The sequence below is a fragment of the Amblyomma maculatum genome, chromosome 2 (genome assembly GCF_055883805.1).
Source record: "Amblyomma maculatum isolate TAMU_Amacu chromosome 2, ASM5588380v1, whole genome shotgun sequence".
In the NCBI taxonomy this organism is placed as follows: Eukaryota; Metazoa; Arthropoda; class Arachnida; order Ixodida; family Ixodidae; genus Amblyomma; species Amblyomma maculatum.
In genome coordinates, this window is record NC_139345.1 from 175,454,042 (window position 1) to 175,472,380 (window position 18,339).

Genomic DNA, 18,339 nt, shown 5'->3' on the forward strand with positions numbered 1-18,339 from the left:
AGAAGCTGAACTCCATTCTGAAAAACTCCCAGTTTTTGATTGACGCTCGACAACTGTCTCCCAAAGCCCAAACATCTTCCCTTGAATCTTTTCACAACTTTGTCATCAAGTTTGCTCCCAAATCAATTGCATACTCGGATGGGGGGATGCAAGTAAGGTTTGTTGAATGAAAGAGAAGGCTAAGACATTATTTTTTACTCCAGTGTGTCTATATAGTCCAGCTTTTCTGCATGGCATGTGCAAACAATAAGTCCTTGCATGAAGCTTTTAATGTATGTACATATTATTGTCATTATAAAAGGAACAGAGGAGGCGAAACGAAGTGGCGTCGAGTACTGTGCGATGTCAGCGCACGTTAAAGATCCCCAGGTGGTCGAAATTACTCCGTAGCCCTCCACTACGGCTCCTCTTTCTCTCTTTCCACTTTCATTCCCACCTTCCTCCCTTCCCTTACGGCGCGGTTCGGGTGTCCACAGAGCAAGTGTGACAGTTACTGCGCCTTTCCCTTCCTGTGAACCAATTTAATTTAATTTAATTTAATTACCATAGGAAATAGAACACAGTGCGAAAAAGAAAAACAGAAGTTCATATCATTTGCTCCATTTTCTTTTGCTCCTTTTGATTCTTCAACTTGCTAAGCAGCGCATTGGAACTTGCAACTAAGCAGATCGCTTTTAGTTCGTGCTATGGAATAGCCCTGGAGGGCTGAAAAATTGCTTTGTGACCAATTTCAAGCACCTCAAAACAGTCTTTCTCATGGTCTAGTGCTGAGGTTTAGAGTAAAAGAGTTCAAAGGGGTTTTTTTGTTTTTTTAGTGTGAGGAGGGGGAAGCTGCTGTGTTACTGGACGCATTTAGCGCCTTCATTTTATGGAAGTTGGGCTTGACTTCAGTCTCCTTAGTGCAGTGCTTGATCTGGAGCTTTCAGGTTATTAGGCCAGCTAAAATGAGACCCTACAATTGCGATTCACAGGAGTCGACCCTGACATCTACCAAAAAAAAGTGCCCACCATGTAACTCAATCCTAACTTCTGCATAAAGTAGGCACTCAATGCACGTTATGAGCCATCTGCCATAATCCTTCCCTCCTGATAGTAAATACACTGCTGTAAAATTAGCTGAACTTATCTTGTGTCCTTCTTTTCGAAACTTGGATCACTTCCATGTCAAAGGTAGTTATCATACATTTAGAGGAGACTGCAGTGCACACTTCTGACATTCAAAGATGCTTCATATAATATGGTGAAAACATATTTGGTAGAATGGTAGCACTAGCCATTCTGTAATCTCCTTCCATGGAAAAAGTGAGACAGGAGGCTATAGACGTACTGCACAGGCCACCAAGGGTGCTCATTGAAAGTCATTGCTGTTATATTAGAATATGCAGATGGGATGAGATAAAGAACAGTGCACCAGGAATACATACAGACAGAACTGACATGAGCTGAGACACTGCAATGACACAAAGTTGAGGGCAAGCATGGAGGGCTGGCTGGAAAAACACCTCGTCTCTCTTTTGTGCTCCTCATCTTAGTGCAGTCCCAAGACAAAGGTAGTTTTTAAAAAACTGGAAGTTATCAGAACAAGTTTTCGACCCCTCTAGAACCATCTCGAATGTTCCGAAGCTAATGTATTGAAACTGAAAGAATGCTCAAGGTTCACTTCATCACTTGGACTAATGATGATCGCTAGAATACAACAGCAGGGAGAACACGGGTGATCCACGATATGAAGTTGTATAGCCCATGTCATACATTCATTTTGCTGCTTGAAGATCATTGCATCACATTCTTAATTTGATATAAAGGCGCTGGATATAGAAGCTAAAACAGAAGCAATCTCTGCTGCAGTGATGTGAATATATTGCATAATGGTTTCTTATAGTAGCCTCCAGTTGGCATAATTTTGCTAGTAGGCAACAAGAAACACATTTTTTTCCAAAGTATGAGAAATTCATTCATATTTACCTTCTTTTTAGGTCACATCTGGCTGTTATTCACTTCAATGAAAATTCTTCTAAGCTCCAGGCACATAAAAAGAAAGGAGAAAACGGCTGGAAAGTGAAAATGGAAAAATCAAGAAAAGGACATTTCAGTGCCGCTCCAGTGAAAATGGAGCATACTTTTTGTAAGTTAAAACTTTGTTTTACTTATACTATTACACAAAACTCTAAGTGAACTGTTTTAATCACGATGACTATTTCACGCAGCGTACGTCCAGAGGCTCCTCCAGGATACGGAGAAACGGTCTCAGGGCTCTTCACACAGAGACACAGCTGCAAGCATAGCTTCAGAGCGCCATCTTATGACTGATGCCTATGAAAGACCGTCAAAAGAAGAACTAATTGCTGCACACAGGCACAGATTTGTGCTTCATCATGACTATTCAATTGCACAGCACAACTGTCAGTATACTTAACCCAAATGCTCAACAGACTGGCATCAGCGAGGCACAGCATTGGCCGCTGGAGCCTAAACAATTGTTTCAATATGTTTGCTGCGACTAACAATAACTGGAGCGCAGTTTTATATGACTTTTTTTGTCGTAGTGAGTGCAGTCTTGTACCCATGTCTCTGTGTTTCGCTTCTGGCTGCGGCCAAGCAAACGTGCAAACGAAACATGTTGCTGTTTGCTTATTGCGGCAACTCCATATGGTGTGCTACCGCTCGCAGGCCCTTCAAGTATTGCCTCAAAGCTGCCGCTTGAAACAAAAAATAGGAAAGACAGAGCAACTGTGGGTTCAGGGTGTGTGTAAAGCTACATAGCGAATAATTATGCCGATCAGAGTTGTTCTGCTTCTTGAGGTCAAGCTGGAAGTAAATGGAAGTAATTAAAGTGAGCCGACTTCACAAGTGACCATGTCACATCCCTCTTTTCACAGGCTCGCTGCTCCGGTCCACAGTTTACAAGTCAACAGTGTAATTGCGCTTATTATTATTATGTGTGCGATATAATACTGTGTTCTTAGCGGTAATTGATACTGCTGAGCGACCAAGAAAGCACAACGCTTCGCTGCGGAGAGAAGTTTTTTTTTTAATAACGTCAATTGTTTACTGCCTCAGGACATAATGGAATATGCTCTAGGACTGATCTAGAGAAATGCTGTAGGCCTTCTCTCGAAATAAATTTGTTTTCTTTGTATCTTCGGTGCCTCCTCATCACTGCACGTCATGTAGTGAAACCTTGCAAGGTGCAGATACAGCATGCGAATGCTAATACGTGTTTACCGCGGCGTCTTGTATCTCTCCGGCCTAACCGCTCAGTACTTTGTGGTGAAACTGCAGACGGAGCTTTGATATTGCGGTAACTTTTATTTGCTCGCAGTAAGTTAGTTAAGGGTGCTTAATTCGTTGCTGCTGCGTACAATGCGAACCCGCAATCTGCGCCAGTATCGGGGCCGAAAGCTGCCAACGCCGGCACATGATACCACGGGTTCGCGCATCGCGCATGGCCGAGCCAGGCAGGCACAGTTGTCTTAGCTAATTTACTATAAGACAAAAGTTCATACGCTACAAACTTACTACGCGACAAAACAAGTTTGATGCAATCAAGTCAGCAGTTGAAGCGGTAGGATTTTAAAAGCCGCCATAGTATTGATACATCAAAACAATGACTAACTCATTGCACCCGTGAAACCGTCGTTTATCTGTGCGCTATATTCAGGCTAGTAAACAAATTACTTACCAGCGTATGTTGTCACCTTGACTCGATCTGAGGTGCGTATTTTGGTTTGGTGGACACGGGAACGGAGCGGTTGCCTCCGAAATTTTGCTGCACAACGTACGGCGCGGTGTACTGGGGCACGGCGTTTAAGACACCGACCGAATGCTGGAGACCGGTAAGCCGATTTCGAAGTCCATTTCGCATGGGAGACACAAGCAACGAGAGCATACACAGGCGGAAAGCGCCCCGCAGGGAACTGAAACGAGGTCAGTCGCCGCGCGCGACCGCGCCGTGGTTACCGTGGTTACCGCGGTGCCCGCGTGACACCGGAAGTTAAAGGAAAAAAGCTTTCAAAAAATGTTTCTGTCTACAAAACATTCTAATTTTCTTTCCTGATAACTGAAAGTTAAGCGTATTACAATTATTTTGGCATGAGTGGTAGTTTCATGGATGCGTGACGTCGCAAATAAGCGGACGAATAGTCATTCGAAAACGCGTGTACGTACACGCGTTGCACGGAGGATGCGAGGGACCGCAGAAGTGGAAGGAAAGAGAGCGCCAACTTTCGAATAGGATTGCGGGACCTGTGCTGCGCGTAGACGTGTTTTATTACGTTCAGATGTGTATCGCAGCATAAACTAGCGACACAGGTAGTTTGCGAGCAATGCTCGGGAGGTGTTTGTGGGCCCCTTTAAGTATATAAGAAGCTTAATTATGGTTTCGTTTTGGGATTTAACATCTCAAAGCGACTCAGGCTGAGAGACACCGAGTGGAGGGCTCTAAAAATGTCTACCACCTGGGGTTTAATGTGCACTAACATCACACAGCACATGAGTGCCTATCTTTTCGGCGCCATCGAAAAGTGGCTGCCGAGGCCGGGATTCGATCCCACATCCTTGGGCACAGTATTCGAGGGCCTTAAACACTGCACCACCCCAACAAGTGCGATATTTCCTTATGTCTCATGAGATATTTAAAGTGAGGACATATGTTGCAGGCATGTCAACTCAGGGTAGCCATGGCAAATTGTGTCCTTTTTAATTTGTGCTATCACCCGCATTTTCTCTTGCAGAGACCTTGAAACACAGGGGCAAAATGAAAGCCGAGGATGTCACCCCCACATTCAAGTACATCAACAGAGTGCTGAGCGAAAAGATGCATGGTGCTCTTAAGGCCAAACGGAAGTTGGAATGTGAACAAACATCAGAAAATGTAAACAAGACATGTTTCATTGCCCTTTCAGTCCCACAGCCTCCGTTCTGGGACCGGAAGCTATTGGTCCCTGAAGCCTTATGGTCCCATAAGCTTTATGGTCCCACAAGCTTTATGGTACCAGCAGCTGCAGGGAATGGGCCAATAAACCATAAGGACTGGGACCTTAAAGAATCCCATAAGGACATTTTCACCTGGGTCTGGTTGAGCTTCTTTTATCAGCCCGGCTTCTGTTCAGAAGCGGAATACTCTGCCCGGTATCAGTTCCAGAAATGACGCGTTCGTCCGGTTTCTGGTTAATTGATACAGGCTGAACCGAAATGAAACCGCGCGGAGCTCTCATTGTGGAAATTCCTGTATGGTCCGTGGCCCTTATTTCAGAAAAAAAAAACTGGACGCCAGGCTGGAAAAAGCATGCAGAGCTATAAAATAACACCACTACATTTAAAAAGGAAAAATAATGAAAAAGGAAAGAGAAAAAATATATGTCATTCGAACTTCGGTCTTCTCAGCCAGCAAGCACGCGCTTTAACCACTCCAGCACGGCAGGATACGGTGGTACTGGTTATATTTCTGCTTATGTAGTCGAGATTGCTCTTTTGTAGTTTGTGTATTTCTGTAGGGTGTAGAATTTGTAGTCGTAATTGAACGATCGCCCTTTAAACACGCTGAATCTCTTTCCTGGCTATCACGAAGGGTTATCCGTGTCCCGCATGTTTACAACGTACCGCTTTCTCGCTGACAAACCTCAAAATGTCACAATTTACTAGTGCTGATGTGTTTTGTCATCGTCTTCGAACGCATGCAATTTTTGCTACAAATAGAATTATGCGTTGCACCAACACATGTATTACTGCTTGTTTTAGCTTCACCTGCTGCCAGCGGAGCAGCGACGTCAATGAATTTACTTCTGACCAAGCGTTTTGCATACGTAAATAAGTTATTTAGGTAATAATTTAAAGGCAAACAATGTAAAAGTTATTGTTCGCAGCATTTGTGTGTAATTGAGAAGTAGTAGAGGTTAATAAGTGATGTCAATCAATAGAGGTCAACGTATTGTTGTGTCCGAAAAAATTTTTAGGTAAATACATTAATTAGCTAATTAATCAGAGGCAAAAATGTAAAAGTAAGAGAGAAAATGGTCTCTTTAGCCAATGGCTGGGCGCCCCACTTGAATGTATCTAATACTAAAGTAGTTAATTAAAGCAGTCAGTTAAGGTGACATTAAGAATGTGACGTCACACAACTAGAAGTAGAGCCGAAAAAGGGCATAAGAAGGAATTAGCGCGCAATTTAAAAGTACCAATGACTGAAATGGGCAAACCAGAAGTGAATTAAGCAACTTGAAGCAACCTGAAGCAACCAACAGCACCATTCGTGCTTTCGCATTACTTCAATGTAGATTCTGCAGTGCTCTTTATTATTTAGCACGGGAAAATATTGCTGCTCCGGCTCGGGCAACATCAACTGTCTTGATCTAGCCTTTGTATCACCATCTGTTTTTAATGATTTTAATTGGGATGTTTTAGATGATCCCAAGGTAAAGGATCATTCAACTACAGTTTTATAGTTATCTTCGGCACCCGTCATCCCTACGAGACCACGGCGCTGGAAACTTCACCTCCAAGGTTTGCCAATTTGTACCCCGAATGACGCGCTAGAAAAAGAAAAAATTCTAAGAGCACTGTGGGATATCTACACTGCAGAAATGCGAAAGCCGAAGTGTTTGTGGTGCACACTGAGTAACTCGTTTACTCTCGTTATCATTATCAGCCAGATGCACGGACATGGCCGTGGCCGCAAGTATGAGCCAAAAAATAATTTTGCTTTAATACTCCGGAGAAATAACTACAGAAGAGGTAAATAAATGGTTCGTGACATGCATAATATACAGCGGCTTTGGTAGTCATCTCCCTAAAATTCATGCATACAAGATAAAAACAAAATGTATCATGGTCGGCGGCATCTAAATTAGCAAAAACGTAGCAAAACAAAGCATGGAACATCCTTCCTAGATACCCTACTCCAGAGAACGTGATGACTTAAAAAAAGCTTTAGTCAGAGCTCGATACATACCGTGAAATACAGAGAAAGCCACATGTCATAAATATGTATCGTCGATAAACAGTACGTTTACTGCAAAGGCAATATGGGAACAGGTTCGAATGTTCACTGGGGGATTATATACCATTTACTTTTCCAATGTTAAAGATACCCCGAACACAAACTACAAAATAAGAAGAGGTGAACATTTTGTATCGAAAGCTAGGCTAGTCACCGGCGCATTACGAGTGAGCGTCTTTGACCACTACTACGCATGCACCGTACCCATGGTAACTATAGTTGCCCCATGTCATGGAATAAGGGAAGGAGGAAAGAAGAAGAGAGAAGTGGGAGAAGTAGAAGAAGCCGGTTAAATGGAGCAAGAAGATTCGAAAGACTCCAAAAAGGAGAAGACAGAGGGGAGGAAGGAGACGGGGAGACAGATAAAAGAATGGAGACGGAAAAGAAGCCGGTCAAATGGAGCAAGAAGATTAGCAAGGAGACAAAAAGACGTACCAAATCGGCGAACACACCATATGATTTACAGCTAGTGCATCGGCTACAAAAACGTTCGAGTCGGACTTTGGGAACAATCTGTCTGGTAGGCTTGGCTACGCCCATCCAGGCTTACAGGGAAGCTGTAGTGTTTTTTAAATTCACTAAGTTGCTTACGTGTGGATGTGGGGACCTTATGAATCATGCGGGCGAAATGTTTTTACAGATTCGTTACTTAGGAGCGACGTAATCGCCGTTTAAATATTGCGTGGTACCCCCCCCCCCCCCCCGTCGTCCGCCAAGGGCTGCTGATGACCTTGACGATGCGAGCCGAAACCGGAAACCGCGGAGTGGTGACGTCAACATTGGTGTCCGTCATTTCGCGGCCTCCACGACCCTACTCCTTTCTGCGTGCGTGGCTGCGTAAGCTGCTTCGAGCAGCCCTGTATTTCTGTATTTGTGCCTTTTTATGTTTGTTGTGAGGTACAGTAATGTGTACAACATCGAGTGAAGCGGTGGACCCATCATGTCGGCGTTCTGAGCAGCCTTCGGCGCCACGAACACGGGCGGGGCGATGTATCTTTCATTATTTCCCGCAAAATAAGAAGCTTTCTGTGAAGTGGGCCACAGCTGTTAAGCGAAGGCATTTCAAGCCGTCAAAGACAACAGTACTATAATCTGACCACTTTCGTGAGCAAGACTATCACTAGAGCCTGTCGATAACGCGTTCATTTGGCCTGTCAACAAAGTCAGCTCGACTGAAACCCGGTGGAGTACCGTCTGTATTTGTGCACAGGAGCTCGTCACTGCCATCGAAGCCAGACTTCGCGAAATGGAGGAAGTTTGAGGTAAACATTTTTATACTAACTCTGTGAGAATTTGACTGCGCGGACCGGCGTTCTATGTAGTGTGTGACACGTAATTTCGTAGATGCAAGACTCTCGAAAGTAGTGAGATGAATGGCGCTGAAATGAGAACGGCAGCAAAGTGGAGCATAACTTCTAGCATCCATGGTGCAATTAAAAATCAAAATAAATAAAACGCAGCTTAGTAGACATTCATAAACACTAGTGTGAAATAATGAAATACAGTCGTACCTCGTTAATATGGACAGTTTGGTTTACTCGCAAAACTGTCCATAAAACGAGTCATCCGTAATAACCGGATTAGTTTTTTTTATGAAAAACGCTAGAGGTAGTGTTTGCTTTAGAGCATAAAGTAGGCCAGCGAAGTTGACATTAGGAGCAACAAGAACAGTATCTGAGTCACCGTAACGCTTCATATGCGATGCAACTGAAAGTATTGTGATGCTCTTACATATTGTTCTCGATGGCGTTTCATTAATAAATGACTTGACTTCTACTTTTCCTCTCCAATAACCCTTTCTACGTATCAGCATTCAGTCGGCTGAAAGTTGCTGAATCCAACTTTCTACAGGGCGCAAGCTGCTGTCAGGGTTTTGTTCAAGTGAATTCCTGCAATACAAAAAATCGTAACGCGCATCGAATACGCAACTTCGCAGTATAAAATACGAAACCAAAATCTAAAAGGGCACTTAATCAGTAATTGGCACTGTATACGTTCATGGGGTGCCAGTCAACAAAAAATAATGGAATGGAAATTATCTATGAAGCAGTGTATCGATTTGGTTTTCATGACTCTCCATATTAACGCAACAAACATACATGGAACCTAATGGTATCTAAATTCCCTCCTTGTCGATTGTCCGGAATGCGAGCTTTCATATTAACGAGACGTAAATGCATGGGAAAACGTTTGGTCCCCAGAAAAACTGTCCATAATTCGAGTCGTCCGTATTATCGGGGGTCGAATTAACGAGGCACGACTGTAATCTACTTTGCCTGCTTCCCTTCAACGTTGCTAACCTCCCAGAGGGAAGTGAAAGAGGAGTGCGGGCGGGCTTCTCAGCTATGCCAATAGTTAACGTCTATTCCTGTACTGATGTGTAACTGAATACAGATACGGAACATATGTAATATACGTACCGCGTTTCTCTAGCAGGTCTAAACTTTCAAGAGAATGGTAACTTGCACTGAATTTATTTTAGCCCTGGGACAATCTTAGTGGCTACGGCAAACATCAGGAAACAGGCAGACTGCTTCAATTATTTCGGTATTTAAATACATCCGTTATTATGTTTATTTTCTCTTTAGGTAGTGTGGTGTATTTGCAGAATTAGGCTCCTACTCCAAACAGTATACCCGCGACAACACATTTTCATTTATAGAATGCAGGACGTGTCGCAAGGCTCACAAATATCACTTTGATAGGCATCTCCTAGTGTAATCGCATAGCCTAGCTTTGACGTAAATTCCTCCACCCTGTGATTTCGTCACTCTGCTGGCATTACTTGAGAGCCATGCATACGGGCGCACGGGACTGCGGCCTGGCTGATAGCCGACTCGTCAGCAATATTGTGATCGGACGAGCTGCGGAGACCGCCGCATCGGATCTTAAGAACGATGACTAGACAAAGGAGAGGAAACAACCTTCAAGAGTCGAGCATTCCAGGGGTCCCGCAAACAAGTCGACTACCAGATAAAGGAGAGGAAACGACCCGATTCCGGTCCCTTCAAGTGTCGAACATTCCAGGCGTCCCGCCAACAAGTCGATTACCAGACAAAGAAGAAACGACCCAGTTCCGGTCGCTTCAAGTTTCGAGCACCGGTACAGAGAGCGGGCGTACATTCTTCCCTTTCTCTCGGTGGTGGACCACGGGGACAGCTTTCGGCTAGGTTGCCTCGTTGACTGCCGCCCGGCTGCGTCGGGACCGATGAGCCAGCCCAGGTGCAAACACGCGCGGCGACAACCTGCTGACGCCATCTGCGCCGTCTAGATGACCACTTCTTCACCCTCAAGCCAGGACCAGTCAAAAGGGCGTGTCAGCGATTGCGAGCAGTGTTGGTGCGTGTGTATGAGAGTTCGGGAGAGCGAGGTGACAAGGCCACTCCCTCATAATCTGGCCTGCCTGTCATCTGGTCAAGAGGGAAACAGCCCTATAAAAACTGGCGACCAGTGTTTGTCGGGTGTCGTAAAACGGAGACTATTCCTCAAGTCAGTCACCCACTACTATTCCTCAAGTCAGTCACCCACTAACCAAGGCTACCATGTAAATATGTATATAAAAGTTTCCCATCTCACTTCAAAGCCCGTTTCCAGCCGCCTCGTCCTTGTTCCTGCTCCGTCAACTCAACCGGGCCTACAACACGCATTCTGGGCCACGACAGTACACAATGCACGCAGTCATGGCGCTTTCAGTCCGGCCCCAATGCGCGTACTTCTTTTTAGCGATCTGTGTCGGACGCGCCCGCTGGCGATGCGTTAGCTGTGAAGTAGCCAGCCAGGGTGTATATTTTAAAGAGGTCTTTTTCTTGGTATGATGACCTCCAAATCTGCAAATACAACGTAATATAGAAATAAAAGATGCATTAACACATGTGGTTATTTAGTGAAGGAATTGAAGCCTGCCTCTTACTGATGTTCGCCATATCCCCTAACATAGTCCCAGGGCTAAAAATAATATAAGGTATGTCACCTTTTTTTCTAATAATTTTTTTACATTTTAAAAACACTTTGCATATAACTCGCCAGTCAACAAAATGGTATATGAAATTAACCAGAAGATTTTACTCATACGGAAGCACACCTTTCTTCTGTTTGCAACAATAGCGCCATATGGCTTAGGGTATGTCTTTCAGAGTCTTACCGAACTGCTGCGAGATCAAGACTGCAGACCAGACGACAGTGCAAATTAGGAATTCATAGAAAATGACATCGCAGTTGGAGGCTTCATACCAGACAGTCAAGAATGCACACCAAACAGCAATACAGATCAGGACTGTGCAACAAGTCAAATTCCTGTGGCAGATGCTGCTGAGGACCCTGCACCGAATTTTCGTAATAGCTGTGACAAGTCTGTTAAAGTTCTAATGCAACAAATACCAGTAAAGTGTTCTAAAGCGTCACAAGCAAAAGTGAAAAAAAGAATGACGTCAAAAGCAGCACACACAAAGCCTTGTGGTGTTTCTATAGGTTTATTCTAATTCTTTTAGTATGCCTGTACCATTATGTCCCAGACATATGGTTTCTTTCTGTAAAGTAAATAAATATAGTCACATTTGAGAGAACTGTTTGGCTCATACATACACTACAAAAATTTTAATTTTAGTAAAAAGTGGGCTTGCGGGCACTACTGTTTTAATGAAACGGATGTCAGTCATTCGGTTTCAATAACTGCTGCATGCGCCTCAATGTTTTCCCAGGTATTCAGTATGGTGCCTCTATGATCAGCACAGCCATTCAGGTTGAGCTCTGCACCCCCGTACGTGGAGAAGACTGTGTGTAGACGATGATGTTGGGCTGTGTGACTATGGCAATAACAGTGGTAACTCATTCAGCCATGATTATGACTACTCCAACTTGTATGACTGTGATCATGGGTATGTTCAATTAATGCTTATAAAGATTACTAATCTTACAGAGCCAAATTTCAGATTAGCTGCAGTAAATGTCCGTGTTTTTTGTTTGATTGTACAATGTAATTTAGCTGAGAGGTTGCTATTTCTTCCAGGAGTATCGACTCTGATCAAGAAAACTGCAGCGAGGACTGTAATCAGGACTGCAATGACAGCACTGAGGATGAAATAATTATTTTAGTTAAATAGAAGCGCCTTCAGGAGTTGTTTAGCTTGTGCCGCAAATGTTTTAAACCTTGCACATGTCATGTGGACTGCAAAGGCACTTTCTTCCGTGTACATACAGTCTGTACGTCAGGCCACATTGCTTCATGGCAAAATCAAAATTGCGTTCAACAGCTGCCTGTCATAATCTTACAGCTTTCCTCAAAAGTACTGTTCAGTGGGCGCAACCCAACCGCTACACTTACAATGCTTTCTTTTATCGATGCGCACGTTTTTGGAGAGAGGACGTTTTTTAACATCGAATGTTCTCACCTCTAGCCTGCCATTGAGACAGTAAGCATATTTCTTATAAAGTTATTTTAAGCAATTGAGTACAAGTGCTTATTGCTCCTGGAATTTTTCTCAAGGTGTGGAAAAAAGTACAAGTCGTGCTTGCGAAGGTCGCTGAGCAAGATGTGAAACTTGCTGGTGTGGGCCGGGCCGATTCATCTGGATTGACCGCCAAGTTCGGCACATACTCCTTTCTGAAACTTGAGCAACATGAAGTATTACATTTGTAGCTTGTGCAGGTTCATTTCAACTTGAGCATGTTTTTTATAGCATGCTGTTTATGGAGCTAGCAGTAAAAGGACAAAGTTCTGAGCGGCAAATGGTCACTTCACTTTTCTTCTGTCCCCAGAGGTGCACAATTATCTTGTGTACTCAATCTTTTCCCAATTTACAGTCCAATGACGTTGGTGGAAGTAGCCACATGGAGCTGGAAGGCCTGAAATGTGGCCTTGAAATTCTCTATGATAACCAGGTTCAAATAGCATCTATTATGACCGACCGAAACGCCCAAATAAAATGTTTTCTTCGAAAAGAGAAGGTAGATATCACACATTATTTCAATGTGTGGCATGTCATGAAGGGTACCATGCAGGCTATTGGCGGATTATAATACGTTTTCTTCTGTTATGCATCCTTGCAAGGAATGTGTGGATCACTTTTTTAATATTTATGTCAGGTGTTCGCGAGAAATTGCTTTCTGCGGCCAAAAGCAGCGACTGCAAAGAGGTCATGACATGGGCATAGGCCGTTGGCAACCACCTCTACTGGTCAGCTGCCTCAAGCGAGGGCCACAAAGAACTAATTGCTCCAAAGTGTAAGTCTCTTCTGAATCATATAGGAGACATTTAAAGCCATGAAGATGAGATGTTTTTATTCTGCCTCCATGGCGACATTGAACCAAGGGAGTGGCTGAGTGCAGGTACACTGCCTTTTTCGCGTGGTTCAAGGACGTTAGAGCACGCAACCTGCCTGTGTCTGGTGCCGTGCTTCAAATGAACGCAAGAAGTATCGCTTGCGTCTTAGGCCACGATGACTTCTATGCAAGCAGTGGCTGGCTGCAGCGATTTAAAGACCGCCACCAGACTGTTTGCCACACCTTGTCGGGCGAATAAGCAGCCGTCGATGTAGAGAACTGCGAGAAGTGGGCAGAAAGCTTCCGCATGCAACTGGATGGCTACGAGATGCCGATGTCTACAACGTGGACGAGACTGCGCTTTTTTTTAAGCTGCTCCCGGAAAGGTCACTCGTTGCGAAGAACGAACTGTGCCGAGGAGGCAAGAAAAGCAAAGACCGCGTCACCGTTGTTGTTTGTGTCAACATGGATGGGTCAGATAAAAGGCGGCTAACTGTTATTGGTAAATCTGCTCGCCCCAGGTGCCTGCGCAACGCCCGGAGTGTCCAAGCGGACTATCGCTCGAACAAAAAGGCGTGGATGATGTCGTCACTCTTTGAAGCATGGCTGAAGGCCTTCGACAAAGACATGGCAGAGCAGCGCAGGAAAGTGCTCCTTATATTGGACAACTGCTCTGCCCATAAGGTGTGTGTACCACTTGAAGCGGTCCGCATAGTTTTTTTGCTGCCAAACTCGACCTCAGTGCTGCAGCCATTAGACAGGGGCATCATTCGCTCACTAAAATGCTGCTACCGAAAGCGATTGGTTACGCAGCTCGTATTTGACATAGACAGGGGCATATCAACGGCCATAAACCTCAAAACTACGCTGGACATGCTGTACGGTGCATGGAACGAAGTGGCACAGTCGACAATAAGAAATTGCTTTGTTGATGCTGGCCTAGCCCCATCCACCAGCGAGACTGAGCCCAACGACGCCCACGATTCTGAAGGTGAAGCGGACAATTTCGACGAGACGACATGGCGTCAACTGGCGGTTCCGAATGTATCGTTCGAGGACTTTATTGCTGCCGATGACAACTTGGTTGTGGCGCCCGAATTGACCGACCAAGAAATTGTCGATCAGCTGCTTCCTACAGATGATGCTACGAGCAGCGATGAGAGTGAAGAAGAAGGCGAAGAGCGAGCTCTCAGCAGCCCCGAGGCCGCCGATATGGCGAGGAAATTGAGAAGGTACCTTGAGAACCTACCTGTGGCCAAATCAGCTGACATTGGGAAAGCGCTGCACAGTGTCGATTTCGTTGAGAAATGTATTCTATCGAATAGTGTGAAGTGCTGCCCAATGAAGATTACGTCGTTTTTTAAATAAATCAGTTCTGCGTGGCCTAAATCCCGATTTGTGTGCTCATTTTTGCTTGGCAGTGCAAAATGAAAGGTAAAGTTTCGCGTGCTTATACCACGCTTTAAAGAAAAAAAAAGCTTTTTTTTTCAGCTCTTTGCTTTTCATTTGAGGGTAGCTTTTACTTGGGTTTATGAACAGAATTTTTTTTGTAGGAATTTGTGTGTACTTTTACAACGAATATCGGATATAACGAACAAATTTCCGCCCAAAATGAGACTTCGTTATAACGAGTATAACAGTTTGACTGTATTGTGACTGACCATATCAAAAAGTTTAGGCAACTTTTTCAATAGAAGTCCTATTTTGGACTGTGTTCAAATATTTGATGATTCCTCTGGTCACTTTTCAGGGTCATTGCATCTCCTGTAGTATCCGCAGTTTTTTTTTTCACATTTCAGAAGTAGCCACTTGAACAACAGCCATATTTCTAGCCACACAGTCAGTCTAACGACCATTAGTATAAGTGCAGCAGATATATTGCTTTGCATGGCACTGAAAAATGTAATGTTACTACCCGAAGTGCATATGTAAGAGCAGTGAACAAGGGTGGAGGGAGCCTCTGTTGGCAAGGCGAGCCAACCTTTTGACAAGTGTTTCAACAAGTGGACTTGTCTTCGGTCTGGAGCACTTGTCGTAACGCTGGCACCATATTCGAACTGAGGCTCCCCCTCTACCAATGTTCAGTGCTCTTTCATATCCTGTACCATCATTTTTCTATCACTCTACCCTGTACCCTAAGAGGAATAATACAAGAACATGAACTGTTTGCTTATGACGAGTTGTACATTTTGTAATGAACAATAACTTGTGCTTCTATACTTCTTCATTCAGAGTGCAAGGCTTTACAGAAGCTGAAGGAAGTAACAACTTCCAAGGCCTTCCTGAGAGACTTACCACAGCTAGCAACAAACTTCAAGACCTCTGGTTTAGAAGCTTTTTGCCGCGTGCTGCTCCATTTTGTGCACAAGTTGTTTCAGTACTCCTTACTAGTAGTCACTATGCTTTATTTTGAGTGTGTATTGGAACATACCAAAATGATGTTAAATAAAAGGTATCCAATAGACCTCTCCTGGCCTACGTCAAGAATTATGTATCGGAGGAGGGGCGAAGGGGCGGCCGCCTCATGGTGGGCAAAACATTCCACTGCTGGTGGCATGGTGTGAAGGATTTGCACCCGTCCGGTGACAACTTGCTGTGTTTTTCGCTACGCTGTCGAGATACCGCGTGGTGTGATGTGATATTCGATTGCAGATGGCCAATTAAATATTTCTTTCGTTCTATACGCGGTCCAAATGTGATTTTCAGCTGTGCAAAGAGCCAAGCGACAAACGTCGTGCGCCGGCAGGCCTCGACATTGTTCTCGACCGTAAGCACTTTTTTCTGGAATACAAGTGCGTTCGTGTAATTCTGGGAAAAAGAACAAGCACATATTAGTTTGCTTTATTGCCCGTTCTAGCGAATCGTGCTGAATGCTGGCCAATCGCACTCTAAAAGGCCCAGGCGGCATGCGATCAATTGCAGCCCTTTAGAGATTCTTGCCCGGCATTGAATTTATTCCAGTTCAGTAGACCATGATGAAGGAGCTAGCTCTCTCACCAAACGGCTCCCAAGGTCATGCCAGCGGCATGATCGCAGAAATACAACAGCATCCCTTTTCGGAATCGTTATATAGCTCGTTCAAAAGCTCTCGTGTCCCAAGCGAAATCATTTAAGCGCCCTTATGAATATTTGTCCGTCTTGCATGAATATTATTTAGTGGTACAAATCGCGCTTTGTTACTTTCCATACCATGCGACTCATTCGCGTGTTATTGCTAGCTTCCTTGTAACACGGTTTTGGTGACACTACTACACGACTAGGCGGAAATAATTTTTTTCTTTGTCTAGCCGAACATCGCGCGTTCGCTACTGTTTTCGCTTATAACTGCCTACGCTTCGTGGGGCTCACAGTGAGTTTTGTGAAGATTAAAAAAAAAGAAAAGAAAATGATGCTTGTATTATACCTTCATTGACCCGCTTTCCAGCATGCTTACGGCCTATGAGTTTCAAGCGTTTGGTAGGACTTCAGGTCGTCCGCAAGCGGCCGTGCCAGTTCATTGAACAAAAATAATTGCATGCATGGTTGCCGAGACTGTCATCTTTTTCGAGGCAACAACTGCTAATAGGTGCGTGTACTACGGAGTGCCGCATATTGTGCCGGATGCAGATATGGCTATCGCGAGATTTGAAGTAAAAATTGCACAGCAGCGGGCAGCTTCCTGCCGCTCCTTGCAGCAGGGAGACCCGGCTGAAAGGAGCGCTTTTGCCCACCACGCCGGGTTTCCTTCGGCGCGCCCCCATCGTCACGGGCCTCCTTGACATCACATTGTTTGCAGAGAGGTAGAGGTCTATTGTGTGCTCCACATTCACACTTTCTTCTTTGTGCCAAATATTTACTATATGCATAAAAATTGTTAAGGCAACCGGTAAGGCATGCAAAATTGAGTACAAACGTCAAGAGTAGTAGCTGCAGTCATTCAGTTCCTTTACCTGTAATTGCCAAACACTATGTTTAGCATAACTTTAAATTTTTTGAACCCTGTATAGACTTCGTTTTGAGACTGATATTTCTTTCGAGTGGTATCCCGGACACAACTTGGCAGAATACACCTCTTGTGCTTGCCGATATGCAGCATATCTCAACTGCCAGTGAAGGGAAAGTAAAATAAATTATTGTACATACACTCTCCTAGCTACACCAGATTTCGCTCCTATGTGTGGAGTTCTTGTCACCTTTTCCAGATAGCATGGTACCTTGTTGTGCAAGAGCCACTTGTAGCACAAATCTGTTGAGACAGGTATCTTTAAATTTTTTGTACCTGTAATGCATTGTGCATTCTTCTGTTTTCTGATAATCTCCTTAATTTCTTGGCAGCAGCAGCAGCAGTCCTCTTCGACCTCCATTGGAATGAGGCGGATGCAGAAACACCTGCTTTGAAAGTAGAGTGTATACAATGGCATCACTCAACTATCAGGAATATATTTCCAACAACACATGCAGTCGTAAAAAATTGCCGAGTGCAGTATATAATTGGGCACTACATGTGATACAGCTGGGCTTTCGATTCAGCCTGCTCGGTTGCAGCACTGAGCCATCGAGTTAGTGAATAAATTACTTGCCTCTAGAAGCATGAAGCATGAACTAACTGGTCTAAACAAGGATCTTAGTTTACTGCTAGCTCCCATCTTGGCACGCAGAACGAAAGGCGTACTATTGTTTTTAACAGCGCTAGACAAAACAACGCTGTCCCTGCTCTAGCGCTGTTTTAAAATAATGTTCGACCAACTCGCCGAAGGGTGGCTATTCCTGGCCTTATGGTGCTGGGACGGTAGGTCAACGCCGCTTTCGGCGGGGGCTAGCCAGCTATCGAATTTTATCTGTTGTAGGCCGTCATTGCACTCGCCATCGCTTAGGTGGTGGACGACGGCTGTTGCGGCGCGCGTCTTTCTCTCCTTCTACATTTTCTTTCTTCTCAACTCTCTTTTCTGTCCGCACGAGGCAGCGGGGGTGGCTCAGCTACAGAGCCAGTAGTAGGCCCGTGCATTTTCTTTTCTTTCTTCCTACAGCCACAACAACAACAACAAGCCACTCTGGAAGGGGCACGTTCGTCACCTCGACGGGTTTTGTCGCAAAGCGCCGCGAAC

The 18,339-nt window shown here is 44.5% G+C and overlaps 1 long non-coding RNA gene and 1 pseudogene across 1 annotated transcript in view; both read left to right on the forward strand.

Moving 5' to 3' along the window:
- The window catches only part of LOC146200480 (uncharacterized), an 89,995-nt gene that overhangs the window by 5,693 nt on the left and 65,963 nt on the right, over positions 1-18,339 (forward strand). The window lies entirely within an intron of this gene.
- LOC146200481 (uncharacterized) lies at positions 3,824-17,632 on the forward strand (annotated as a pseudogene).